General features: G+C 40.4%; 1 protein-coding gene across 1 annotated transcript in view; it reads left to right on the top strand.

Annotated features, from left to right (window-relative positions):
* CYSLTR2 (cysteinyl leukotriene receptor 2) overlaps window positions 1–10,495 on the top strand; it is a 103,516-nt gene extending 93,021 nt beyond the window's left edge. The window contains exons 6-7 of the transcript XR_006814934.1: window positions 8,809–8,902; window positions 10,413–10,495. The gene's annotated coding sequence lies outside the window, so the exon portion shown is untranslated. The remainder of the gene's footprint in view (window positions 1–8,808; window positions 8,903–10,412) is intronic.
* The last annotated feature ends 8,349 nt before the right edge of the window (window positions 10,496–18,844 follow it).

Here is an 18,844-nt window from a genome sequence, read left to right as displayed (position 1 = left end):
AACATTGAATATTAATCAAACTAAAATTATAAATCACCCACACTGGAAGGATATAGATGTGGGAAGGATACCAATGCACAAGAAAGGATAAGAAAAAGAACTATATCCCCATCTTCCACATTGGGAAGTCAATAGATATCCCTTAAAACCAAAACAATCAGACTTGTTATTTAGATCCATGGAGGTCAAAAGCAAAAGAATCAATTAGAAAAAGTTGAAAGAGGTTATCTCTGGGGAAATGAACATTGCAGAGTGAGGAAATGGGAAGCAAAGAAATGCTATTTTTAAACCTTGTAGAACTATTCCCCTCTTTAAAAGACATGCATGTAAAATTTATTAACTTTTATTTTTAAATAAACATTTTGTTCAAGTGTTACGTAAGTAAAGTATACACATCGTAAGTTCAATGCACTTTTTAACTGGAAGAAAATACATGAAAATAATTATTATCCCACCAAGGATAACCAGTATCCTTACTTGGGACATCATAAATCAGTATTTCCTGCTTTTGAAATTGGTATGAATGAAATCGTATATGTGTCCCCTTTTGTTTCTGGCTTCATTCTATAGTCTGTAGGATTCATCTATGTTGTGTGTAGCAAGAGTACAATATTGCTGTGTAATATCCCATTTAATGAAAACACTGCAGTTTATTTATCCATTCTCCTGTTGATGGACGTTTGGGTTATTTCCAATTTGAATATTCTTATTCATGGGTGGGTATCATTTTGATGAAAGTAAAAATTATAATGCAACAACATGGAGATGTGGATTTGGTATGACAAAGCAGGGTATAAAATTGTATGTATACCATGACCACAACTATTCCTAAGTCCACTCACCCACAACAAAAATTCTTAGCCTCTATTATGTGCCAGGCAATGATCTAGGTGATCAGGCTTTATTGGTGAAGACAAGTATGGCTTCTGCCTTCCAGAGACTTAGAGGGTGAGACAGAAAGAGAGAGAGGAGTCCCATTGTTACATGTCTGATGACTATTTTGAAGCAGAAATTCAATGATTTAATTTAACTTTGTGATCTTTATGCTGCGATCTGAAAGTAGAGAAGAAGTTAACTGAGTGAAGCAGAAACTGAGAGGTAGAGTCTTCCAAGGAGGAAGTACAGGACATACTAGAAGCCCAGGGCAGGAAAGAACAGAATGTGTACAATAAATGAGTCAAGCCCAGAGTGTCTGGAACAAGAAGAGTGAGGAGTTCTCTGTTGTGTTGAGTGTCACTGATGGGCCAAGCAGGCTAAGGACTGAAGAGAATCCATTGGGTTCCTTGGTGACTTTAATTTGAATTTCAGTGGCATGGTGGGGGCAGAATCCAGACTAATGTGGGTTTGGAAGGAGTAGAAGGTAAGAGCATGGACATATAAATAATTGGAAGTTGGGGCGCCTGGATGGTTCAGTGGGTTAAGCCTCTGCCTTCAGCTCAAGTCATGATCTCAGGGCCCTGGGATTGAGCCCTGGATCCAGCTCTCTACTCAGCAGAGAGCCTGCTTCCCCCTCTGCCTCTTCCTGCCTCTCTGCCTACTTGTGATCTCTCTCTTTCTCTGTGTCAAATAAATAAATAAAATCTTTTAAAAAATTAAAAATAGTGAAAAAAAATAGGAAGGAAATATATGAGAAGAAAAAGTTGTGTATTAAGTTAGGGTGAGATTATGTATGTCTTTTTTCTTCAAACTTTCTAAATCTATCATCTATCCTTTTTTTTTTTAAGGAAAATTGAACATATTCAAATTTAAGGATTTATTTTATTTACTTTTAAGTATTTTATTTGACTATAGTTGACACAGTTTTCCATTACTTTCAGGTGTACAACATAGTGATTTGACTTCTCTTTATCTTGCGGTGCTCAGTGTTACTATTGTCTGACCACACAAAGCGATTACAGTACTATTGGCTATATTCCCTGTGCTGTGCCTTTTATTCCTGTGATTTATTCCCTCCATAACTAGAAGCCTCTAACCCCCACTGCCCTTCGCCCATTTTGCTTACTCCCCACCCCTTTCTCTCTGGCAACCTTCGGTTTGTTCTCTGTGTTTTAAGTCAAATTTAAAGATTTACATGAAGGTCAAAAGGTACTATTGTTGTTAGGTGGTTATATAGACCAACTGTGTACTTAGTCTTTCTGGATTATATTATTATTCTACATTATTAAAATGAGGTACCTTAAATACATCAGAAACACATTGTTTTCAAGGTATTGTAAAAACATTGGTAAAAGTATGAATAATAAAGAATGTAGGACCTGGGGAGTCCTCACTTTCATTTGCTACACACACACATACACACACAATTTTAATACAAAACACATGGTGTGGTGAGGTCAGCGATCTAATGATTCAACTTCGGCCCAGAATCAGAGACAGCTCTGCAACTGCAAGTGCCTTCATGCCATGGGACAGAAACAAAATGGAGCTGACTGCCACAGTCCGGAAGAGGTTTACGTTTATGGAAAAGGCTTCCTTCTTTAGGGAATGCATATCTTTGCCAGAAGCACTTTCTACGTATTTATTTATGCTAAAGGCTCTATGGAGAGGATGAAAGGTTTTATTTCATTTGAAAACCAAGGCATAAGTAACCACAGTATCAGCAATATTTAGGGAAAGGTTATTCTCTTCCTCATGAATTCTGATGCTACTTGAACACTATTTCTCTGGCGCCCTTTATGCTTTCTTTGTTATATGTATATGTCCTGTCTCCTCTGATTCAGTAACCCATCTCTAATTTCCTTCAGCACAAGACCTTGCACAGAAAAGCAACTTTGTAAGTCCCATTGCATTTTTTCATTCCTACGTTCATCCAGCCTGGCAGTAGATGAGTAGAAACCTTCCCTTTGACAATGGCATTTGCTTTTCCTCTTCAAACTTGCCTTGGTTTTCAATGTCTCCTTTGGCTACTAGGTCATTGCTGTGACTAAATCTACAGAAATCCAACATCCCCTATATTGCATCAAACTTTGGTCTCAGGTCCTCTAAGTAATGAGTAATGGTTTTGTCTACCAGAATATTGGCCCAAGATTTGAACCAACTGCTCATATTTCATCACTTTTCTGGGCTAGTTTCATCAACAGAGGCTATGTCTTATAATTAACATTATAATTATAATAACATAAGCCTTTGTAATTAATTTGCTCATGCACCCTCTAGTCCCAAGAAACAGTGGTGACTCATTACCCTTAATTTGCAAAACACACTCTATTTTTTAATTTTATATTTAACATAATGAGATACAAAATTAATTTATTCAGGGTCTTACAAAAACAGAATCGCTGAGACAGGATTAGAACACAATTACCAAGTCTCAGGTCTTAGTGTTGCGTCAATCATTTTTCTAATAGTCAAATTCATCCATCCATCCATCCGTTCATCCATTTATTCATTTGGCATAACTCTATCAAGCTAGGCATTATGCTAAACTCAATAGAGACAAAAATAATTGTTACTGCTCTTAAGAAGTTCACAACTTAGTTGACAAATGCACATAAGAAAACAGGCAGTTAAAAAAAAAGCGGGGGGGGATGATAAATACAATGATTAGAAATGTGCCATGTGTTTTATAAACAGATCTGTAGCCTTTTGATGTTTGAGCTGATAAAGGTTTCCTACTTTCCCAAAAACAGCTAGCGTGCTACCACCAGCTCTCAAGTAGGGATTTTACATGTAGGAATATTACAGTTATTTGAGAACAGTTTTAGGATTGTTATGTGACACTAATTTCTGAAGTTTTTTCTTCTTTCTTTCAAGCCGTGGAACTTGTCCTCCAGAGGAAATTTTATGGACTTGTAAGCAAATCAAATACAAACAAGCGTCCCTGGATGAAGGCAAAAATAACAGATTGGAGCCCTATCCAATTGGCTTGCTTGAGATTTCCATGAAACCCCAAAGGTTCCTTGGAACGCTGTTAAAACTAACGAAGAAAAGTCGCCATACTTTCAAGTTTGAATGTCAATGTGTCAGATTAGTCCAGTTTGGTCAATTGTGAAAATTAATTAAGGGTCTGATATTTGAACCAAACATGGCTAATCTAAAAGTGGTCAGCTTAGGAGTAAAAATGTTCTACTCTATTAACAAGCCTCAGCACTACTTCCTGAGGTTCTTCAGGTTTATCGGTGGCAAAATTTTCCCCCTTACTTGTAAAATCTGCTAAATACTTTCAGAAATTTTGATTAACATTGCTCTCCTTTTCACAAAAACTGCACAATTACTTATGAAATGTAACGATGTATCAGGATCGGAGATGTCCTGGTTGGCAAGACAGAATTACCTCTTCCCTAAAAGGAGCCATATATAGAAATAAATACTTCCACGAAAGACCTCATAAAGTCTAGGCAAGAATCAGATAACACAGGATGCCTGGGGAGCTCCACTGGTTAAGTGTCTGACTTCAGCTCAGGTCATGATCCCTGGGTCCTGCTTCTCCCTCTCCCTCTGCCTGCTGCTCCCCCTGCTTGTGCTCTCTCTCTCTCTCTCTGACCAAAAAATAAAAAATAAAAAGGAATCAGATAACACAAGTTCATCGTAGCCAGATCATACAACTGTCTTATAATTCAATTCAACAAATAATTATTGTTACCTTCTAAATGTCATGCACTATGTTAGACTGAAGGATACAAAAGATGAGTGCTACCTTTGCCCCCAGGAAGCTCACAGTACAATGTAGAACAAGGAAAAGACAAGCATACAAATGGAAGGCCATTAAATGTTGACATGGTACCATCATGGTTCCTAAATAGAGTGACATTAGAATGTCCATTACAATCATGTATGGAAAAACCTGCCCCAGAGACTTTTGCTGAACCCATCTGCATGGCTCATACAATGGTAACTTTCTTTGGGGGAACCAAAAGACTTTCAGAAACTCACTTTTCTTTGGAGGTGGGGAAGAGACCCAGCAGGAGAGGGAGGAGAAAGAGAGAGGGAGGAAGAAAGAGATCAATTTACGGTATCTTCACTCAGATGCTTCCCTTGGATTTCGCTTATTAACCTGTTCCTCCTTCGTCTTCCCCCTCCTGATGGGTTACCAGCCAGCCAACTAATTACCCAGTCACGTCCTTGACTCCTCGCTTACCTTCACTACTGTTCACACCCACATCTAAGACATCACCAGGCCTACTGATTCAGCTTAAATGTATCTTAAATATATCCATTTCTGTCTTCCATACTCAATCTATATTTCTACGCAGCACTTGTAAACATAGTTAATTGTCTGCGTAATTAGTGGTTTGCTATTTCCAATCCCTCCATCCACCACACTCTGCCCATCTCAACTATAAACACCCTGAGACCAAGAACTACATCTGCAGTATTCACTGCTCTATTCCCAAGATCTAGAGCAGGCTCACCCAGCACACGTGCCCCATGAGTGGAGGGAGGGAGGAAATCTATCAATTAAAATTTAGTAATTATCGGCTCTTCCATTAAACTCCCTGTGATTACGTGAAAACAAAATGTAGGTAGAAATCTAGGTGAAGAGGATGCCTGGGTGGTTCAGTTGTTAAGCCTCTGCTTTCGGCTCAGGTCATGATCCCAGGGTCCTGGGATGGAGCCCTGTGTCGGATTCCCTGCTCAGCGCGAAGCCTGCTTCTCCCTCTCCCACTCCCCCTGCTTGTCTTCCCTCTCTTGCTGTCTCTCTCTCTCTGTGTGTCAAATAAATAAATAAAATCTTTTTAAAAAATAAAATTTTAAAAAATTTAAAAAAAAGAAAGCTATCTAGGTGTATTGACTCTAAGACAGTATCATTATTTCACAGAAATAGTCAGCTCCTGACAATGTCAAGTATTCAAGCTTGTTCTATTTCATAATAGATAAAGATTAAGACACAATACAATATATGTGTGTATACCAAATCACACTATGCTCATGTTCATTATCTTACAATTTGATTTATCAATTATACCTCAATAACGCTGAATTTTTTTTTTTTCTAAAGAAAAGAAACAGAACTCCATATCCCTTTAGGAGTTGATACAGTGCGGCACTATAACCTGTGAGACTTTTACTTAATCTGCTGGTCTATAAATACTGTGTGACTTGTGCAACCGAATTTGCTATGCTCGTACGGCAGCCCTAGACGCGTGTGTGAGTGAATCTAAACTTGACATTTGTGATGTGCATTACGTACTTGGTTAATCTCAAGTGTATTTCATTCACCAGGAAATACAATAGGCTCTTGTGTCCACTGATTTGGGAACATGTCCTCTGCTTGTCAAGGTTGTCTCATAACATACTCACAAGGTCTATGTGACTAGAGCCAACATTTCCCAGATCAACACACTTTGAAGTAGAACTCATTTTCAACAAGCTTTTTCAAAGAGGGAGGAGTCTCCGTCTTACCTTTCAAAGAGCAGAACGTTTGCTTTGATTTGGTGAACAGTCATGTTTCATCTCCTGTCTGCCTGCTGCAGGGACCACATATCACAAATCCCGATGCCCCTGGAGGAGTCAGCCTCCAGGCTGGATGCTCTTTATCCAGTCCAATCCAGCAATTCCCATCAAGCAAAGTCAACCTCATTATGGCCAGTTCCATCTGCCTCTAGTCTTGGAAAAGGTTAAAACTTTGCAGAGGCTTAATGAACCATGTCCTGCCCTGAGAAACACAGATTTGTTATTGCTTTGCACAGAAATGAAACAAATGGAATAAAAACAGGAGTGGATCCTCTGAGTCACAGGATGTGGGTGAAGAGCTCTTACAAAATTGAGAACTTAAATACTAATTCACTGAGGTGACAGCAAGGATATTTGAGGTCAAGGTTCTGTTCTGTGCCAATGAACTATGTGACCTTGAGTAAATTATTGAACTCTTCTGGACCTCTGTTTCCATACCTCTAAAATCAGAATAATAATTCTTATTCTCAACTCCTTTCAAGACAGATAAAAGGATGAGATGACAGGTGGGAAAGCACTTTATAACTCTAAAGAAAACCAAAAGATACTCCAAAATAGAGGTAACCTCCCCCCCAAATCACTCCTATTGAGAACTTGAAACAAGTAGATACTTTCCTTTGCAGCTATCTGTTCTTCTAGATGAATATTAAAATTAACATTTCCCGAGTGTGCTTCTGTGTTTCAAGAGCAAGTTTCTAGAATTGGGAAAAAACAGAGGAGGGAAGACAGCTCATGATTCAAATTTTCCAACAAACACTCCAAAAAAGCATTTAATCGGTTTGTTCATTCATTCATACACTCATGCATTCATTCTAGAAGCAGCCATTCAATTCCACAACTGTTTACCAAACACCTACTATGCTCTAAGTACTGTGCAGCCACTGTGGACACAATAAGGATGAAAGGCATTCAGATCCCTGCCCCTGTGGATCTGACATCAAAGCATTTTTTTGAAATGCAAGAATGAATCAGACATGATTTCTACCCTGAAGCAGTTATAAACCAGTAGAAACGAAAGTGACCATAAAACAAAATTGAATCATTCTCAGAGGACTCTGCTTTTAGGGACAAGAGTTGATGAATGGGTCACATCAATTCTCTCTTTTTCCTGGATCAGTAAACAGCATTAATACCAACATAAGACATGCTTTAGTAGCTTCTGTCCTCAACCCTCCCTTGACCCCACTCTCTTTCACAGCACAACATCTTCCAAGACTTGCCTATGGTCAGAGTCCCCTTTTCTTTTCTTTACTTGTTCTTCTTGAACTGGTTCATTAAGGAGTCTCTCCCTACCACTCTGTTGAGACCCACTCTTGGCAAGACCACCAATGGCCTCCACCTTGGCAAGTTAGGGGGTCACTGAATTCAGTGGTCGATATATTGCAATGAGATTTTCATTACATTTGCTTCCAGATTTTGAAGTCTGTAACTGAATCTTAAAAACATCTCTCTTCTCATGGAGTCAATCTTACCCAATTTATTGAACATTATCTTCAACACAGTATAGAGAATGTCCACCGTCAGAGAAGGGCAGGAACACAACCTGGAAGGGTGGGGGGTTGGGGAGGAGGGTGGAGAAAAATTCAGAGATGAAACAACACAGGGAAATGCTGCCTCCCGCCCGAGTGAGGGATGGGCACCTGCTGTTCTCAGTCCACTCCAGTAAATCGGTTCTGTGAATCATAGATGGGATGACGGGAGGTGGGTGGTGATTTTAGATTCTGTTTTGTTCGTTTTATTCAAAGTCATGGGGAATGGTGAGCCTGAACCTCTCCTCCAAACTGGAGGGTGTGGAAGTGGCACAGTTTGCTGTCCCTACCACTTCCACCTCCTGGACCCCCACCCCTTCACCCATAGGGACACCACTGAAAGGTAGACCTTGCTTCCCAGGGAGCCAGTGGGAGAGCACTCTGATGAAAGACAAAACAGCAGTGTTCTCTGCCTTCTAGAATGGCCAGGAGATGCTGTTGTGGTGGGAGGGGAGATCTCAGGGTGATAATGAAAGACTCGGACTTGCGTCATTTAGAGCCACAAGGCCCCTGTCAGTCTGATGCAGCTATTATGGAAAAACACATGGGCTCCTGCCCAGACTGTCCTAGTCCCAGCCTTGGCTTTCCCCATCTGTAGGGACCAAAGCTAGCTTGCATTCTCGGTAGCAACATGTTTATAATGGAAATGTTAAGTAAGCCGAGATGATAAGAGAGTTTTACCCACTTTTCCAGAAACACACTGGGAAATATGCTACAGGAACAATTCTTGCTTGTGTGTGACAGATACCAACAAATCTCAGAGGCTGTGATTTAGAAATGACATCCTTCCTGAAGAAAGCAAGCTGGTGAGATTCCGTGGATGACCTGGGTTGCAAATGGAGACTTCTCTGCCTCCATAGAAGCCCACTCTCGCTCCTTTTAACAGGTTGCACACAGCCCAGAGTGACTACACCAAAGAACACATTCAGAATCAGGATCCCTGGACTTTGATCACGTCCACTATGGCAAGGCCTTCACAGGTGAGTGGGAGTATTGCCGGCCAGGGCTGAGTCCAACTAGGCAGCCACACAGGAGAACGTGCCTGGTCTGACTCAACTCAAGAGACTGCATTTCTCCTTGTAGTTCTCACAGCTCTGAGCAGGGAGGTCTATCATTTTTCTGAGGGTTACATTCACCAGCTTGACCCAAGAACGTAAAAATGAAAAGCTAAATGGGAAAGCCCTGTATGGGCATTGATTTTTTACAAGCACCATGACCCTGGGCTTAAGAAATATTTTTTCAAATCATGAAGCCATAGATCTGGTAGGAACATGGAGTAAAGGTTATCCTCCAGAGAATGCACAGCAACCCTCCAGCCTGGTCTGTATTTCCCTCATTGTAAGAGGTTCTATGCCAGCCTTCAGAGCATATTCTAGGGCTTAACAGCTTCTCAATCAAAAGGCACCAAATCCTGTCTAATTTCAGTCTCCCTTCCCACACACAGTCAAAACCTACTGGTTCAGGTTCACACAATGGGAATGTAAAAGGGTTGCTTGCTGTCCTCCATAGAAATGTATCTTACCTATTAGAAGGCACTTGTTTTCTTTTACTTTTTTTTTAAGATTTTTATTTTTAAAAAAGATTTTATTTATTTATTTGTCAGAGAGAGACACAGTGAGAGGAGGAACATAAGCAGGGGGAGTGGGAGAGGGAGAAGCAGACTCCCCACTGAGCAGGGAGCCTGATTCGGGGCTTGATCCCAGGACCCTGGGATCATGACCTGAGCCGAAGGCAGACGGTTAAGGACTGACCTACCCAGGTTCCCCAGATTTGTAGCTCCCACTTATTAATATGATCAAGGTGTCTGCAGAAAATTAATCACCATACTTTCTCTCCTCTGCCCAATAAAGAGTTTTTCCTTTTCCGTAATAACTCCATGGTTTTCCAGAGACAAATCAGTTCTGAGCTGCCCGCCCTGACCTGTGACACCCACCACTGCTTGGCTTCAACCTACCTGTGCAAACCCGCCACCTTCCTCTCCCGCTCTTCCCCCTTCCTACCAGTTCACGAGCAGACCATCTTCAGTTCCCCTTTTACTCATGTTAATGGTCTCATCTGTAATGTGCTCATTTTTCCCAACCAGTGTCCCAGGGCACTTCCCACCTCAGCCTTACCAGTCTCTGTTGCTCTGGCCTCCTGGGGATACTCAGCACATACCCCACAAATTAACAGCTCATAATCCCATCACCATCCGCCAGTGCTCTCCTTGTGATTCTGCCCCCTCTCCCGTGCCCCATTTTTTAAATAAACTTTTTACTTCAGAACAATATCATATTTGCAAAAATAATACCGAGAGTTCCCATGTACCCCTCACCCATTTCTTTTCCCCTAAAGTTACCATCAAACACCATGATAGTACCTAGATCAGTCCAAATTAAGAAACTGTTACTGATACACTGCTAGTCACTGAACTCTAGATCTTATTTTAATTTTACCAGATTTTTTTTTCTTTTCTTTTTCCTTTATTTATTATTATTTTTTTAATATCAGGTCTTCCTTCAAGTTCTTTTCCGGTTCCGGATCCAGACTGGAACAATGTTGCATTTAGTTGCCATGTCTCCTTCTTGTCTTCTTGTCTTCCAGCGAGAGTGTCTGTGTCTCCTTGTTTTTCATCACCTTGACCTTAACAGTTTTGAGAAATACTGGCCAGGTATTTTGTAGCATTTCCCTCATCTGGGTTGGTCTGTTGCTCTTCATATGACAAAACTGTGGTTATAGGTGTTTGGAAAGAATGCCACAGAGGTGAAGTACCTTTTTCATTATCTCCTAAGTGGGGTACGTGACAGCGACGGGACGCCATTGAGAACGCTGGCCTTGGTCATCTGGTTAAGGTAATGTTTGCATGTTTTCTCCTCTATAAAATTTCTATTTTTCCATTTCCATACTCTGTTCTCTGGAAACACGTCTAGCTCAGACACAAAGCACCCTCACACTCCTTTTTAACCCCCTAATTATTTTGGCTGCCATTTGGCGTAACTTTCTAAATTCTCCCTATCGCTTCCCAGAGTTCATCCCTAAAAAGAATATATTTTAATATGGATTCAATCAACAGAATAAACATTTTTATAACTTCTACACATTACATACTGGTCAATTGTTTTTATTCCTGTTACACTGCTCTACCCCATTCTTTTGCAGCTGTTAGAAATTCACATAGAAAGATTTCTTTAATCTGTCTCTTTCAAAGTTTATTTAAAAATAGAAAGGAAATGACCCTAGCTCCTTTAAGAAAAAGTTTCAGAAAACAAAACAAAACAAAACAAAAAACAATAGCCAGGCTGTGAAATACAAAGCTTATCAATGGAGTATTTTCGGCAATATGGCAGCCATGGAAAAATAAAAACAGAATTAAGAGTTTCGAGTGAGTGAGTTCGGGAGAACAAATACACTGCAGTCTCAGAGAAGATAGTAGAAGCGCCACAAGGGAGACAAATGCAAACCCAGGGCTGCTTCCAGAAGCAGAGCCCACCCCGCCCCCTATAGAAGCACAAAAGAATAAATAAGTTAGATATTTTTATCAATTGGATCAACACTTGGGTAGAACGTTGGAACTGAATGACCAATAAAATCAATTCAACCTTTAATAATTTTATGACTCCATAGCATTCAAATTATTTGGAAATTTTTTTAAATATTTTATTTATTTATTTGAGAGATAAAATGAGAGACACAGGGCACAAGCCAGGGGAGCAGCAGAGGCAGGGGGAGAAGCAAGTTCTCCACTGAGCAGGGAGTCCGAAGCGGGGCTCAATCCCAGGACTCTGAGATCATGACCTGAGCCGAAGGCAAATGCTTAATTGACTGAGCCACCCAGGTGCCCACAAATTATTTGGAAAATTGCCAGACTTTTGGTTTTTGTTCATTCCATGGTGATTCAGCCCACGTCAGTGTTTCCTGGTATTTGTGTAGCGGGATGCTAATGCCAGGAGATTGTCCTCTACCAAAGGGTTCTGGGATCAGCCTATTTTGGATACTTTGCATACAATAGGTTAGGGATTGGCAAACTTTCTGTAGAGGGCTAGATACTAAATATTTTAGGATTTGTGGGCCCCATAGGGTCCCTGTTACTCCTCTTCCTCACCTTCCTCCTCCTCCATCTCCTTCTGTTTCTTCTCCTTCTTCTTTACAACCCTCTAAAAATGCAAGGAACTTTCTTAGGTTACAGGCTGCACCGAAAGGGGCTTTGGGCTACATTTGGTCCATGGACTCCTGTGGACTCTTCCTGAGGATTCAAAAGGTATATTAGCTCATTGAAAACTCTGTAGGATGGAAATGTGTTTATTATTGTTTAACCAGATTACCCCCAAATTTATTTAACCATAGAACTCTTTTTTTTTTTTTCCCTGTTACCCACTTAACATCTCACATAATTTCTAGTCTTCTTTGGAAAATGCTTTGGGAAATTCTGGCCTTCTTCCCATATGGAGAATAATAAAACTTATCCTTACCTCCCCCCATACATAAAGAAACACTCCAGATGGCTTAAAAACATAAATAGAAAAAGTGTCAGAGACTGTATCTGTGACCTTGGAGTACAAGTAGATTCTCAAGCAAGACTTCAAAAGTATTAAGCATAAGGTAAAAATTATTCATTTGACTAGATCAAAATTAAGGATTTCTGTTCAACAAATAGCACAGTAGAAAAACTTAACAATTGAGTAAAACATTGGGTGAAATTATTTGCAATGTCAGAGACCACAAGCCTAGTATTCCGAGAAACTCTTACTAATTAATAAGAAAATTTTGGAATCCCAATAGAAAAAAATGGGCAAATCACATTAATGAGCAGTGTGTAACAGGGGACATCAGAATGGTTAACCCATATATGAATAAGATGTTCAACCCCACTAGTAATCAGAGGAATGCAAATTGAGAGAATAAAATACTTCTTTACCCTATGCATAGTTTGGCAAAAATTTAAAAATTGGATAATAGTCAATGTTGGTAAAAATGTGGGGCAATGGATTTTCTCACACATCACTGGGGGAGGAGGCATCAGCCCACTGCGACTGTTCTGGAGAAAAAATTGGCAAAACTTAATATATTCAGTATGTGCATACTTACTGTTGGGTGTAAAACCAGAAAAAAGTATTCACAGGTCCTAGGGTCTCAAAAACAAAGAAGCTCATCACAGCGTTTTATTTTGTGGTAGGGAAGAGAGCAAAAAAGTAGCTGCCCATCCCCTAGGGAAATGGATAAATAAGATGTGGTAGAAGCTCATTCTGGAATACAGTAGAGGAGTCAGAACCAATAAGCTGGAGGTACATAAAACAACATGGATAGAGCTTTTTAAAAATAGTGTTAAATAAAAAAAGTAAAGAGAGCGAGAGTTATAGCATAACATCAATCATATAAACTTAAAGCACATATATATATTTAAATATGACATATATTGGGTGTATGTATAGACACACACACACACACACACACACACACACACACACAGTTCAAAGATGCTTATCAAAGTACATATACCAAACACAGAGGTGGGGTATCAAGGCTGAAGGGGAAAAAGAACAAGAAAATAAAACTAGAGAGACCTTTGCACAGATAGATGATGTTATTGTATTGTAAATGGAAAAGTGCAATCAACTCAACTCTTGGCAACTAACATTAAACTAGAAGTCTTAGTTATAGAAATGTAAATGCCTATTATCATTCTGTTTTCCCCATGATTCATCCTCTATCAAAGAGAAAAATTAAATTAATCTTAATGTTCTTTCTCCCCACACTGATCTGTGGATTGATATTCAGTAGAAAACAACCTGGTTTGAGCATTTTAAGAAGATTAGATTTTTTTACGTGGTAAAATATGCCATTTTAACAATTTTTAAGTGTACATTTCGGGGGCATTAATTTCATTCACATTCTTGTGCAGCCAACACCAACACACATAACTCTTTTTATCCTTACAACCTGCAACTCCATCCTCATTAAACAGTTGACTCCCCATTCTTTCCCACCCCACCCCCGTGGTTCCTGGCAACTACCATCCTATTTTCTATGTCAATGAATCTCATTACATTAGGTATCTCATATAAGCAGAATCATAGAATATTCGTCCCTTCATGACTGCCTTATTTCACTTAGAATAATGTCTTCAAGATTCATCTGTGTTGTAACACGTGTCAGAATTTCCTTCCTTCTAATCTTCCACTGTATGTACACGTCACATTTGTTAATCCATTCATCCACTGAGGGACACTTGCATCATTTCCACCTTTGGCTATTGTGAACAATGCTGCTATGAACGTTGGTGTACAAATACTGGTTTGAGTCTCTGCTTTCAATTCTTTCGAGTGTATACCCAAAAGTGGAATTGATGGATCATGTGGTATTTCTACGTTTAATTTTTTAAGGAGCTACCCACCGTGGCTGTACCGTTTTACATTCCTACCAGCAATGTACAAGGGTTACAATTTCACCACATCTTCTCAACATTTATTTTCTGTTTCATTTTGTTTTTTATAACAAGGATGCCTAAAATTGGCAGCCAGTTAATCAGCATTCACAATCACTTTTTGGGGAACAGGTATCCAATGTCTTAACTAGGATAGGTTAACTGCAGTAAGGACCCCAAAATCTTTTTTTTTAGGACCCCAAAATCTTAGTGGCTTAATACAATAGATGTTTTCATTGTTCACATCATACCCAGTGATTTTTAGTGGGAAGCTCTGTTCCACAGTGTCTCAGGCACCCAGGCTTTTTCAAGCCAGTGTTTTTGCATCTCAGGAGAGCCCTGGACTCTACCACTGGATCCTCTATAATCTCCCTGCTGTTGAAGAAAAGAGAGTATACAGCAAAGGCACCCCAACTCTTCTACTTTTTAAGTGAACTCTCTGTCTGACATGGAGCTCGAGCTCACGACCCTGAGATCAAGAGTCACATGCTCTACCAAAAAGGCACCCCAACTTTTAGCTGCCTATCTGGGGGTGACACCCATTACTTCTCCTCAATTGCCACGAGTCATATGACCCCACCCAGATACAAAGGGACTAGAAAATATAGCCAAGGAGGAAGGGAATGTGAGTTTTATTGAAAAGTTACCCAGTCTTTGCCATGGCTAATAACAAGAGGTTAGAGGAAAACTTTAGGTTTGAGAAGAATTTTTTAAATTACAGATTTCCTTTTCTGTCTGCAAATTATTTTTTGGACTGCAAATTATTTACTGGTTGAAATTCTTAAATTTCATGTTGAAAGTATATGGCTTTCCCAAAGAATACACTATCCTAATTACTTGGAGTGATAATTTTGTTAGTGTGGCTTTTGAACTATTCGAGGACCATAGGAAAACACAAAAACTCTTTTTGAAAAAGTAGTTCATTTGGGGATGTACTATAGTATACGTGAGAGCATCTTGAGTGTGTGGAAATAATGTGGTTTAATTTTCCCAGATGGAGAAAGGATGAAGCAAATGCACCTAAGACCTAATCATTCGTTCTCCATTTGCATATTTTCTATCAATTTCAAGTGAGATAGCAAACTACATCCCGCCTATCACAGGACCCTAAAGACAGAGTAAATTCTCTACCGCAAATTAAGGCAAAATGAGATAAGACAAAGACAACCATGAGGAACTAAGCAAAATAGGGTGAATTAGAGTTTTTCGGCAAACAGTATGAAAAACATAAACACAAAGGGACCGCAGACAGGCAACAAATGGTCCTAAGTTCCTCAATGGAGTGATAAGACAGGTGACCTGGAAAATGGGGTTGGCAGGGCTGTCTGAGATTGATTAGTTCGCTGCCCTAATGCTCAGGTAATAGGATGCCTTTCAGTTCCATTCTGCCTATTTTAGTCCAGATTCATTTTCCCTGCTACCTCAAAAATGAGAAGAGATCCTGTCACTTCAGCCCTGCCCTCCTGCGGAAGCCTGCTCTCCTAGGTGTCCTCCAAAATACACAAACGCAATCCTTGTTTGCTCTGCAACACAAAACGCAGTTCGTGTTCACCTAATGCCATCAACACACAATCTCAGAAAGTACTTCCCAAGAGACTGATTCCAAAACGAAGCAAAATGCCAGGAATTGGACAGAAAGGGGTGAGGGAGGGCAGACAATCTCATAAATGCAAAGAGGGCAGCCAGGAGCAAACTATAGGACTGAAGAAACAGATGCAAAAGCGAATCCGTCTCTACGCTGCAGTCTTCATGGGAAACCTGAAATGCAAACAATCATTGCAAACCCACAAAGTGCAGGCACCACAAGGTCTGTCGGAGGCAGACGTGGGAGGGGGTGTTCTGCACCAAGTTTGGAAGTAGCCCCAAAACCAGTGAACTAAATCGTTTGGTGGGATAGCTCTGGAACAGCTTGCTGGGGGGGTGGGGGGTGGGGGGGCCTTGACAGTGCTGAAGATGAAGGATGAGCTTGGGAGTAGCTATGTGATTTGCAGCGTGTCAAAAGTCTCCGACATGAAAAGTTATGCGTTAGGCAGCCTTCTCGCAACCTCCATCTATGTAATCCTAGCTAAATTGCTTTCTGCCAGGGAGAACTCCAACCTAATCCAGCCTGGAGCTTTCACAGAGAGCTCCGCAAGCTGTTGATGTCCGGAGTCTGCTCTCTGAGGGGGAGAGGTGTGCACAGAAAATACTATTTATAGTTACCAAGTTTAGAATTAAACTGGTTGATCAAATAACAAATTTGAAATATTGTTTACTTGAAGGTTTGAGATTTCACTTAAAAACTTTACCAGGCTATATAGAAATCTGATAAATGTTATATAATAAAAACAAAGAGGCCTTGGATTGCTTCGTGATCTGCTCATATTGAACACACCATGCAAATATTACGCTGAATCCTGGGGGCCTGGGTGGCTCAGTTGGTTGAGCAACTACCTTCAGTTCAGGCCATGATCCTGGAGTCCCAGGAGTGGGCTCTTTTCTCAGCAGGGGGTCTGCTTCTTCCTCTGACCTTCCCCCTCTCATGCTCTCATTCTCTCTCTCTCTCAACTAAATAAATAAAATCTTAGAAAAACCCCACTTAATCCCATTTACAAATTTAATCAGATCCTTTTTTAGCCTTTAAACTTCATTAACAAAAATAATGTATTCAGGTTCTTTTTAAGCCCTCCAAACGCCCAACTGGGCAGGCTTACAACCAGAAGAAGTACTACTTCCTTCAGGCACTTAGATACTTTGGTAAATCTAGTGAATTAAAATTTTAAGTTCTTCTGAACAGCATAATGCAGTTTACAGGCTAAGTCCATTTTTCTTACGCTCTTTCTGCTTACATGACAAGCCTAAAATCAATGACACATTTTAAAGTGAACGCATGAGACTAATCTGTCAGTTTCTCTAACATACTAAATTCTCTAAGACATGACACACCTTTAACTATCAAGTGTTCGTGAAATATTCATGTACTAAACACACGTGCACTAACCCTGTGACTTTGTTATCCATCATCTCTATATTCATTCTTCTTACCTATAGTTTCCTATCTTAGGTGAGTTGAGGTTATTGCCTTGACAGTGACCACAATAGGATCATTATCTCAGGCAGCCTGAGATTGCTTATTGATCAGAGATCTGAGGCCAGCATGCAGGCCTAGGGGATGAATACATTTGAAGGGATTCTTTCTGAGTCATTAAAGGACATTCTGAGCCTTTTGGAGATAATCTCTATGACAATAAAGAATACCAAATCCCGTATCCTTCAGATAGGGTGAGCTGCTCCTGGTTTAAAGTTATACTTTATGTAATTCTTTCATCTTATAATCTCAAGTTTTCAACCTTTTATCCAGGCGAAGCTATTTATTTTGTACCTCGCTGAATTTTAGATTCTTTTATTATCCTTCAGGTTTGTAGACCACCACACTTCCAGGCTTTTTAGTGAAATCCACCTGAATTCTGCCTACTTCTTACACCTTTTTCATGCTGTGTCTCGACAACTCCCAGCTCAGCCAGAGACAAGAGGGAAGGCAGAAAAGGGTATGGGTTTGCACGTGGATTCTGTCACTGATGCTGGATGGGATGACCCTGTTTACAGGCACCAATGGGAATGTTTTGTCCATAATACCTCCCTCTGAGAGTCCCATTCAAATTGCTTTCCCTTCTGTGATGCCGACCCCGCAGCAGTCTGGAGTACATTCAATGGGCAACATATCCCATTTTATTAAGAGAAAATAGGATTGCCGCACACAAGCTGTAAATTACCTGCCCATTCCCGGTCCCACGCAACACCTGGCAGTGTGACTCAACTCCTCCTCTTTCTATGCAGTAGGCTCCTGAAGATGTTCATGTCCTAATTCCCAGGACCTGTAAATATGTTGTCTTATATGGCAAGAGGCACTGGGCAGATAGGATTACATTAAGGATTTTAGGAGAGATTATCCTGGATTATCCAGATGGACTCAATGTCATTACAAGGAGTCTCTCTAACAGGGAGGCAGAAGTTATGAGAGGAAGGAGATGTGATAATGGAAGCAAGAGGCTGATTTGAGGATGGGACCACAAGCCAAGGAATGCAGGTTGCCTCTAGAAGCTGAAAAGAGCAAGGAAATGGGTTCTCCCTCAAAGCCTCCAGAACAAACCAGCCCTGACGACACCCTGCCTTTAGCCCAGTGAAACTGATCTGAGACTTCTGACCCCCAGAACTGCACTGTTGTTTTCAGCCAATACATGTGTGATAATTTGTTACAGCAGCATTAGGACCTAATAGAACCAGTCTCCTCCAAATGGATGTGGTTATGTTCATGCCATTTGATGTCTCTCAGATCTGACCTTTGACTATCACAGTGTCTTTCCTGGTTAGGCTTCCCCATCTCCACTCAGTGGGGTCATTTCCTATTTGCTCTTATATGTATTCCCCTGCAAGCTGCATTTTCTAGACTCCCACCACTTGTTTTCCAGTGGGGTCCAGCCAATGGGTAGAGACTGGAGGGCAGGAGGGATGGAGAAGCCAGTGTATGTCTTACCCTCTCTCT

The sequence above is a fragment of the Meles meles genome, chromosome 14, assembly GCF_922984935.1.
Source record: "Meles meles chromosome 14, mMelMel3.1 paternal haplotype, whole genome shotgun sequence".
In the NCBI taxonomy this organism is placed as follows: Eukaryota; Metazoa; Chordata; class Mammalia; order Carnivora; family Mustelidae; genus Meles; species Meles meles.
Note: the sequence above shows the minus strand (reverse complement) of the source record. Positions and strands in the feature narration are given on the sequence as shown.